At 50.9% G+C, this 9,889-nt stretch overlaps 1 pseudogene; it reads right to left on the bottom strand.

Moving 5' to 3' along the window:
• Positions 1-549: 549 nt before the first annotated feature.
• LOC129066942 (60S ribosomal protein L29-like) lies at positions 550-1,842 on the bottom strand (annotated as a pseudogene).
• Positions 1,843-9,889: the final 8,047 nt, after the last annotated feature.

The following is a 9,889-nucleotide window of genomic DNA, read 5'->3' as shown; positions in this document are numbered from 1 at the left end:
ATATCGTCTGCTATGTTGCTCAATTGTAGATATCTACTAAAATTTAATACCAGGATTTCTCTTAAAAGCCCTGCATGCTTTATGAGGGGTTTTGGAAGCTGAGAGGCCCGGTGCTGGTGTAAAGAGTACATTCTGGAGCCTCTGGGTGGTCCTGGGTTTCAGTCTGGACTCAGAGTGAACTTGGGCAGTTTAGTTTGCCTTTCTCAACCTCCAGGACCTCATCTCAAAAATGGGAATGATAATTCCTATGCCACTCCGGTCATTAGGACACTTTGGTGAAAAGTACAGAATATATTGGAGGTGCCGACAACTAGTAGCAGTTCTAAGAAAATCCATCAAAGTTCAAATTAATGCTCAAAGTGACTATTTTAATCTAGGTTTTAATCTAGTAAAAGGTTCTTTTTTCTCTATCTTTTCTTTTCTTTCTTTCTTTTGACAGATCCTGCCTCAGGTTTATTTGCACAAATAGCACAGGAGGCCACCAGCTCCACGCAGACTGCAGTCGAGGGGTCAGCCAGTCCTACTAGCCTCGTTGGCAGACAGAGACCTCTACTCTGGAGCCTTCGTGGGGACCTGAGCCCCTTGGGGAGCCTGAGCCGCAGCTGCAGCCGCATCTGCAGCCTGGGCCTTGGTTTGATCCTTGGACGTGGCCTTTGGCCGGCAGAGCCTGAGACCCGTGGTGATGCGAACACCAGCGCGCTTCCCAAGCCTGGGCGAGCGATGGGGGCAGCCACCTGAGCTTGCTGCTGCCGCCCTTCGAGGCCTTGGGCCTGAGTTCCTTGGGCTGGACTGAGGCCTCGACAGCCTCAGCACGGGTGCTCATGGCCTTGGTGCTGCGGGTCTGTATCTTCCTCAGGCCCTTCTTGTTGTGCTTCTTGGCAAAGTGCATGCTCCTCAGGAACTTGGGGTCTGTCCCCTTAAGAGATTTGTATCTTTGTGATCGGGGTTTCTTGATGTCGTTTCTGTGCCATTTTTGGGACTGGATTGGGCATGGTGTGGTTCTTAGACTTGACCTTGTTGGCACCAAAGCCCACGGCTCCTGAAGTGCTGGGGACTGGAAACTCTTATTTTTTCTAATGATTTCAGACTATACTTTCACTTTTTATGTCAACTCTCCCCTTCTATATTCCAGATGACCTCAACTCTTCTGTGGGAGACAGATGGGGAATAAAGAAAGAAGAGGAGCACGTTCCAAGTCATGTGTGCCCTTCTTCCTCAGCAGCAGCTCCCAGGTTCTAAACGCAGCCCGACCAATTGGATGATGCATGTCCTTGGACCAGTCACTGTGGAGGAGAGACAGTCCCATGATGTGACCGTGGCTGGACCCTCTGCCAGATCTGGGCCAAAACAGAGACTGCTTCCTGTAAATACCCTCAGAAGCTGTCTGATCGACCCCTGACCTGGGCTGCAGGAGTGCTGGTTCCCAGATTCTTGGAACAGCCCATTGCCTTATCCCGGGCAAGTGTGCCATGTGTTTCCCCCGTTTGGGGGGGCGGGTCACGGGCAGGACTCCTCCCCACCTGCTCTGTTCTATGTCACTCTTCAGTGCCTGCCACGAGGGGAGGAGGATGTTACTTCATCTGCCAGGATGCGCCTCACAAGTCCCCTAGATAAACACCATGGATACAGTGATGGCATGTTCAGCCTCTGTCTTCGGTGCTGGGCCCTGGGAAGTTTTCCCAACAGTTGCTTCTGAGATATTGTCATTTGTTGGGAAGTGGGCTGCTGTGTGATTTGACTGCATTCTTTGTCTTATTCTGACCTCTGATGGGCATCCCCCAGTGCAGGAAGTAGACACAGAGTTCGGGGTCTGATGCCCACATCCACCGAGGCTGGCGGCATGCCGGGCTGCAGGAGCTGTGGTGGGGTTAGCCTGGGGTCAGGCTCCTCGGGTGCCGTGACAGAGACGCAGTGCCCACCTCGTGCAGGGCTGAGGCAAGGGGAGCCCGGGGTCTTATCCCTGACAGAGGCAAGTGCCCTGCTCCCCCAGCCCAAAGGACTTGGTGACTCTCCTGGGACTCTGTGCACATTAATCTACACAGCCATGTCTCGTCTCTCCGTCTCTCTAACACTCCTCGCTCCTGTGTACTGACTGTATTTTTCTTTATAAAGTTGTGAGCCCTGACCACCGCCCCCTCCCCTTGCGAGCATTAGGGATCAGTGGCTCTTAGCTGGAGGCCTCAGTGGGAACCAAAGTTTCCGCCCTTTGACTGTTCACAGTGTGGGCTCTGCCATCTGTGCGTCCCTGCCAGCTTTGCTGCGCAGCCAGCCAGTGCCCTCGCTGAGAGTCCCTTTTGCATGTGGGTGTTAAACTTTGATTCGGTGACTCATGCTGGGGCTCCGGCTTGAAGTCTCCCTCCCTCATTTGATTGCTTTCTTCCTTTTCCTTTTTTTTTTTTCTCAACCCAAAGCAAAAGTACCTTTGCAGCTGAACGTGACTCTGGCATCCAGGAAGTGGGGCTGTGGCATAAAGTGTCTCCTAACAGCCATGTGGCCCAGCTGGGCGCTCCCCTGGCTTTAGTGACACCTGGCCCGCCGGGCGGAGAGGGGCAGTGCAGCAGCTGCTGGCCCTGGCGAGCTGACAGGGCAGCTGGGCGAGCTGAGGGGAGCCAGAGTCACTCCGCTGTGAAGACTGTGGCGACAGGCCTTGCTGGTGAGTGCATGTCCCCTGACCGTGAGTCTGTCAGACACTGTGCAGACGTGTGTGGACAGAGGCAGGACATGGGGCGGGGATGCAGGTTGGAGAGCAGTTCTTGGATGAGGACTCTGATTTCCCAGACCTTAAATTATTATAAGTGCTCAGATTAAAAAAAGAAAAAGAAAAAAAAGAGATAATCACTTGAAATTTCCTTTAGGTGAAATCCTTGTTCATTTTAGCAAACTTGTCTTTAATTTCAAGATGGCTTCTGTTGGAAAAAGATTAACCAGAGGAAGCTTCTTGGTGTAGGTAAAAACTTCTGCTGTAGTCTTGGAAGGGATTTTCATTTTAGGAAATCAGAAGGCGCAGGACTTCAGGCACATTTGAAACCTGTCCCCATGCTCCCAAGAGCGTCTTCTGGGCTAGAGGTGATGTGGGGTGTCCCGCTGCCTGGCAGACCAGGAGCACTAGGCCACAGCTCCAGACGCTGTCTCCTCCAGAGCCGGTTCAGGGGCTTCGAGGAGGCAGGTGTGCACAGTGGAACGAACCTTTCTCTGACGGCAGGGAAGGCCATTTCGGCTCCTTCTCTGCTACCATTGGAAGCCCCAGCCAAGCCCTCCAAGCTCTACACTCTTTTCCAAGGCCCAGGGATGCCAGCTCGGGGCTGCCAGTGTGTGAATCGGTTGGGAGTGGACTATAGCAGAAGGTTTTGCTTTTTTAAAACTGGTTTGGAGTCGCCTGGGGCCACAGATCAGGGCTGTAAATACTCGTGTGTGTGTGTGTGTGTGTGTGTGTGTGTGTGTGTGTGTGTGTTCTGAGTAGCCTATAAGCAGCACAGGAGAGCTGGGGACAAGTTTGAAGAGAAAACCAAAGGCCAGGCCCGCCTGCCCACCCGGGCTCACAGCTGCGCTATTCACGACGGCCCAAAGGTGGCAGCAGCCCATGTGTCCCTCGTCAGATGAATGAACAAATAGAAAGTGGTCTGTACCATACACCCAGTAGAATAGTATTCAGCCTTAAAAATGGAAAGAAATTCTAACACATGCTGCAGCAAAGGTGACTCTTGAAGACATTGTGCTTGGTGAAATAAGCCAGTCACAGAAGGACAAATACTGGATGACTCCATGAGAGACAGGAAGTAGAATACTGGTTGCTAGGGGATGAGGAAGAGAGGGGGTAGGGAGTTAGTGTTTAATTTGTACAGAGTTTCCACTGGGGAAATGAAAACATTCTGGAGATGGATCATATTGACGGTTGCTTAATGCCGCTGAACGGCCCTCTTAAAATAGTCGGAACGGTAAATTTTATGTTATGTATATTTTACCATGATTTTAAACATTGTTAATTCCCCTAAGGAATAAAATAAAAGCCCAGGTGTGGGTTGAAGGCTTTGCCTCTCTGTGACTTCCCCAAAATCTAACTGAGTCTACTCAGGGGCTCCACAGCTGAGCTGAGCCACAAAACTTCTGCCTGGACTCCATTTAGAAGACCTCTCGCCCCATCATGGTGGGTAGACTCTGGAAGCCGTGTGGGGTGGATTTCTCTGGCGCTGGCAGAGGGGACCAGGGATTGTCTTGGGAGTCTGGGGCCGTGTGTTGAACATGCTCGTTCGGGGGCTGATGTCTGGATTTGCCCTGCCCTGTGACCTTGAGCCGCCCTCGGTAGCCCCTTGGACCAGGGAGAAGGCGGGAACACTACTCTTGGAAGTCTAGTCTCTCCCATTCATCAGCTGTGGGATCTGGGGCGAATCGGCAAACCTCTCTTTTCCTCAGTTTTCTCACCTGCAGCGTGAGGAGTGAGGTAGCTCTTTCTACCTCACAAAAATGTTAGGATTTCCAAAGATAACATAGAAGGGAGCAGCTTGTACTGGTGACATTCTGTCCACATATGAGTTACTGGTCCTCCACAGGTCTCACTCTCTCACTTCCTCCTCCTGTTTCTCTTTGATGCTTTTCCCCTCTTCCAGTCAGCATTTACAGACCCTGGTCTGGATTGGTTGATTCTAGAAGGAACAGATCTGGTCTGGTTCCCATTGTTCCACACTGTGAGGTTCCACTTTCTTCTCTGTCCTTCCCTTCCTTCCATGCTGTTTTGTTAGGTCCCCTGTAACTCTGGCTTCAAGTTGCACACGCCACCATCACAGGCGCCCGGCGCCAAACCCTAGGCGAGCCTTGCGAGGGATGCTGACAGTGGCGAGAACTCGTGAGGAGACTGAAGATTTTCAGCGTGTCCCCAATCATCGCTGCTGTTTGTGACTTCCAGTCAAGATTGGGGAAGAAAACCCAAATGAACTTTTTCATACTTTCAGGTCTTAAAAATAGAAAGGAAAATGACGCCGCTGGCAGGGCTGCAGCGCAGAGGCTGAAGACCGTCAGGTCCGGAGGTGGGGTGGGGGTGCTGTACCCGAGGGCCGGGGCAGGCTCCTGCCGACAGCCCCCGGTTTCTCTCTTATTTAGAAGAAGTTTGAAAAGGAAGCGAAATTGATTTTAATGCTTGAAGGGGAGAAAAAGCCTCTGAAGTGGGAGGATTTTTTTTTTTTTCAGTTAACTCTCTTCAGCCAAGCAGCTCTGTTGGAAACTGAGGACTCCGTGGTGAGCTGCTGGGGACGGGGCCTCTCGTGACCATGTGCCACCCCACCCTCCCCGTGAAAGCCCCAGGGTTTTTTTTTTTTGTTTGTTTATTTTCTTTCTTTCTTTTTTTTTAATGTTCATGTTTCCATCCTACCAGAATGCAAAGTTATAAAACTAATATGGGCTTTCCTAGTAGCTATTACTTTGTGACCAGAGAGAAGTCACCTGACCTGGTCACCTTTTGATTTTTCCATCTCTGCTCAAAGCCACACATTGTTTTCGGCATGCACCTATCGTCCGTGGCCGCCACCGACTAGCTGTGTAACCTCTCCTCAGCACCTCTCTGAGCCTCGGCTTCTTCGCCCCCCAGAGATCACGGGAAGTTCAAGGAAGAGTCTCTACATGAAAGCAGCTTGGAAACAACGAGGAGCCACGTGAAATGAACTGTGTTCGTGCTGCCTGTTTCTGTCTGTCTTCTCTTTCCTTCTCTCTGACTTTAGTTCCTTCTCTTTTCTTTCTCCCTCCCATTCCTCCTCTCCCTTCCCTTCTTCCTCATTCTTCCAAACCAAAATAAGTGCTCCCATGCCTGCATTAGCGGGGCAGGGTCGGGGAGGACGGGACGGGAGCTGGAGGTGTGGACACTGGGCAGGCTGCGTGGAAGACAGGGCAGTGGGGTCAGGTCGGGGGAGGAGGGCCGGTGCTCCAGGCAGAAGGAAGAGCCTGAGAGACCACAGGCCTTTCGGGGACAGTGGGCAACCCCTGGCGTGAGGCTGGGATGCCAGATGGGGGGAGTGTCCTCCTCCTCCATGGAGATTGGACCCCAGCTGGACCCCAGCCCAAGGGAACAGCGTTCTGAGAGGGGACGGGTCACTAGTCAAAGGAAGAAGGAGAGGCTGGGCTGGAGGTATGTGACCAAGGAGACCGGAAAGTGAGCTGGCCCCTGGGGTGAGGGGCCTTCCGCTTGCACTGCTGAGTGCTGCCTTCACTCTGCAGAGGATGGAGGCGCGTGGACCTTTGGGAGGAGATACAGGTGTCTTTGATCAGTGCACTAGCTTGACTGGAGTTGTGGGTGAGCATTTGTAGGGGGCTCTCTGGAAGCCCTGGGAGAGAGGACGTGGCGCTGCTCCGACTGGGAAAGGCCAGTTCCTCCTCCGCTGTCCAGGTCTGTGAGGGCCCTTCGGGTCGCTCCTTCCCCTCAAAGGAAGATATGCCATTCCTCACCCGTGTTTTGAAAACACATCTTTCTGTTAGAACTACCTGTGTTTATCGTCATAACTTATGGTTTATTGTTTACGTTTTTTGTCTGTTTTCCCAAATAGGCTGTAAACGAATTGAAATGAGGCTGTGTACTGTTTTGCTTTCGTAGGACTGGGCCGCAGCACAGTGCTGGGAGCCTAGTGGGAGACCAGTGTTTGTTACGTGAACGAGTGAACAGACTAGGGTGGTGGGGCTGTGAGCGGAAAGGAGAGGGTGGTTATGGGAAATGTCCGGGAAGTAGAATGAATGGCCAGTTGTATGTAGAAGTGAGAGAAAGGAAGAGTCAACGGTGCCTGAGGTTTCTTCTCTGGGCCTCTGGAGATGCTGTTCAATGAGATTCAGAACCCAAGGGAAAAAATGTATGAGGAGAGAAGATACTTCCAGCTTTGGACATTTATTGAAGAAAAACCTATTAAACTCCTCAGCTAGACTGGGCACTATTCCAGGTGTTGGTGATTCTGAGGCAAAAGGGCCAGAATGCATTTCACAGGTTCTTGAGAAATATTTAGATAAATGACAGTTCAGTGTGTCATAACAGGTGCGAACAAAGTGGCTGGTGGGGTTGTGGGAGACGCATTCTGTCTGCGGAGTTAGGGATGGCCGCTTGGAGCGGCATTTGAGCTGAATCTTGAAGTTTGCCAAACCAGAGAGCATGCCAGGTGGTCAGGAAAGTATAAACAGAAGCACAGTGGTGAGAATGTTCTGGAATACATGGGGAGTAGGGAGGAACTCACTGTGGCTCTAGAAAGAGCAGGCTGGCCAGCGGTGGGTGGTGAGGTGGCCTGGGACCAGCGCTTCATCGGGACGGCCTGCTCCGGGACTGGTGCCTTTCCTGTAGTCCGCACGGGGTCAGAGGGTATTTCTAAGCAGGGCTGGACATGGTCCGACTTGTTCTAGAAATGCGATGCCGGCTACCAATGGGGGTGGGCCAGATGGGGCTGCAGAAGGGAACCCGCAGAGGTGGCTGCCAGGCGCTGGGTATGGGGCGAAGAGGGCGAGGCTGAGGCTGGGGTGGGGTGGGTGGGCAGTAGGAGATGAGTGTGCTGGGGGGCCACACTCAGGGGGGAGTGATGCTGGGCCTCTGTCCTGGGGCCCTGGGTAACACGTCTGGAGGCCCCCACACAGACCCATCTATGTGGACATACTTATCGGGAAACTTTGGAGTTAAGAGAAATCTTTTTAGTTTTCAATCAACCTTCCACTCTTAAAAACTATTAAGGACCCTGAAAAGTTTTTGTTTATGTGGGTTCATCTATTTATCTATCTCTCTATTTGATCTCTCTATCACTTATTAGAAACTAAAACTAAGAAATTAAAAAACATTCATTTAAAAATAATTAACTAATTACATTAATATAAATGGCATATTTTTATGAAAAAGAATTCTATTTTCCAAAACCAAAAAATTTGTAAGGCTGGTACCAGTGTACATTTTTGCAAATCTCTTTAATGTCTGGCCTCATAGAAGACGGTTGGAATCTCATATCTGCTCTTGCATCAAACTAGTGCAATATCTCACGATGTATAGTCTCTGGAATACTTCATGGTACAGTCATGAGAGGATGAGAGCATTATTATGAAAATAGTTTTTAACTCAGCAAATTCCCTGACAGGGTCCTGGGTCCCCTTAAGTTTCCTGGGACCACACTTTGAGAACCACACTGAAGTAGACTCAGCAAAGGTCTGCTGAATGACAGTGTTCTGAGTCCCATAGTATTTGATTCAAAGAGCACGTGTGGCACTTATTTCACAGCTTTATGACTGTGTGCACCTGGTGCTTAGCAAGGGGCCTGAGCCGGCAGAGCCACCACGGGCTCACTTACAGAGGGGCTGGCGGAAGGCAAGTGGGGAGAGATGAGGCCCTGGGCAGGGCCTCGCCACTGAACAGGCGGCAGAGGCCAAGGAAAGAGCTGGAAAGATTTAGGAAGAGACTCAGGATGAGCTGTACAACCTAAGGGAGAAGAGTTTCAAGCAGGAGGCTTTCCAAAAAATTTTGATTTAAAGTAACAAGTTAGAGAGTGGGCCACAGTGTCAAATGCAGCAGAGAGGTTGTATAGGGGCAAGGAATATGAAGCTGCTGTTGGAGCTGGCGGTGAAGTGGTCACTTGTGACGGCGGCACGGGGGGCGCAGTTTGGGGGTTCCAGCCGTCAGTGGGCCCAGGCGGAGTGGGGGTGGCCCATGGGGACAGCGGCCTCTCTGTCTACGAGGTTGGCTGAGGAGCGCCCTTCACCTGCCAGCCCCTGTCACCGTTGGTTCTGTTTGGGTGCTAGCACGCAGGCAGAGGCCCAGCGTGAGGATGCAAAGCCGAGCTGGCAACCTAGAAGGGAGATGTGACTACTTCAGGGGGGTCCAGGGGGAGGGGGAGGCTAGGAGCGGAAGGTCAAGGCCAAGATCGATGGGCACGAATGTTCCATGGAGAATGGTTTGTAACCGGGAAAAATGGAGGACAATCTAAATTTTCATCACTTGGCATATGGTTAAACTCCCTCCATCCCTTCCTCCCTCCCTCCCTCTATCCATCCATCCTAAAAATGCACTGAAGTTCAGGTGTGCCAGGCCCCTGTTCGAATGCTGGAGATGCAGGGACTGCGGTACAGATAAACAGGTGTGGAAAGATTTCCAAAACTCATTTTTATTAAGAAAAGCAAGCTGTTGAACATTACATACAGTATGACACTGTTTAAGTAAAAACAATCCTCCTAAACAATATACGTGTGTATCTATTACATATGCAAGTAAATGCATAGAAAAAATACTGGGAGGGCGTAAACAAATACTCAGCAAGAGAGGCAAGTGGGATTTGGGTTGTATATGAAGAGACAATATCTCTCTTTATCCTTATACTTCTGCATTGTTTCAAGTTTTCACGGTGAATTTATTTGCATGATTATTTTTGTATTTTCAAAACAGTTTTTGAAAGATGTAGCTCTTGGTGGGTGGATGAGAAGGGGACCTGGTATGTCCAGAGTGTTCCTATTGGTTTCATCGTCTTCTTTTTGTAAACATCTGGCTGCAAGCCCTGCCTGCACCCCCACGCCCCGCCCCCCACCTCCAGAAAAGTGTAGGTCGGGCAGAGATAGGGGGCGGGGGGGCAGAGGGGAATCACATTTGGCTCAGGACCTTTTATTTTAGAGGTTCAGTAGGGTCTGAATTAATTGCTGGGGAAGGCCGAGCCAGTACACAGAGCTGGATTCGGGTGCATTTGCTGGGAACAGAATTAACTAGAGGCCATTTTTCCCTGTTTAAGCTGAGGAGTTTAAAGAGCCACCGTAACACAACACCGCAGACTTGGCTATCTTGATTATGTGATCAAGGTGTGGGCAAGGTTGGTTTTTTCTGAGACCTCCCTCCTTAGCTTGCAGGTGGCTGCTTTCTCCTTGAGTCTTCACGTGGTTTCCTCTCTGTACCAGCCCGTGTCCAATT

This window comes from Pteronotus mesoamericanus, unplaced genomic scaffold, assembly GCF_021234165.1.
Source record: "Pteronotus mesoamericanus isolate MK-2021 breed Mesoamerican mustached bat unplaced genomic scaffold, CSHL_Meso_final contig_20, whole genome shotgun sequence".
NCBI classification, from domain to species: domain Eukaryota; kingdom Metazoa; phylum Chordata; class Mammalia; order Chiroptera; family Mormoopidae; genus Pteronotus; species Pteronotus mesoamericanus.
The sequence above is the reverse complement of the archived record's forward strand: the minus strand, read 5'-3'. Positions and strand labels throughout refer to the sequence as shown.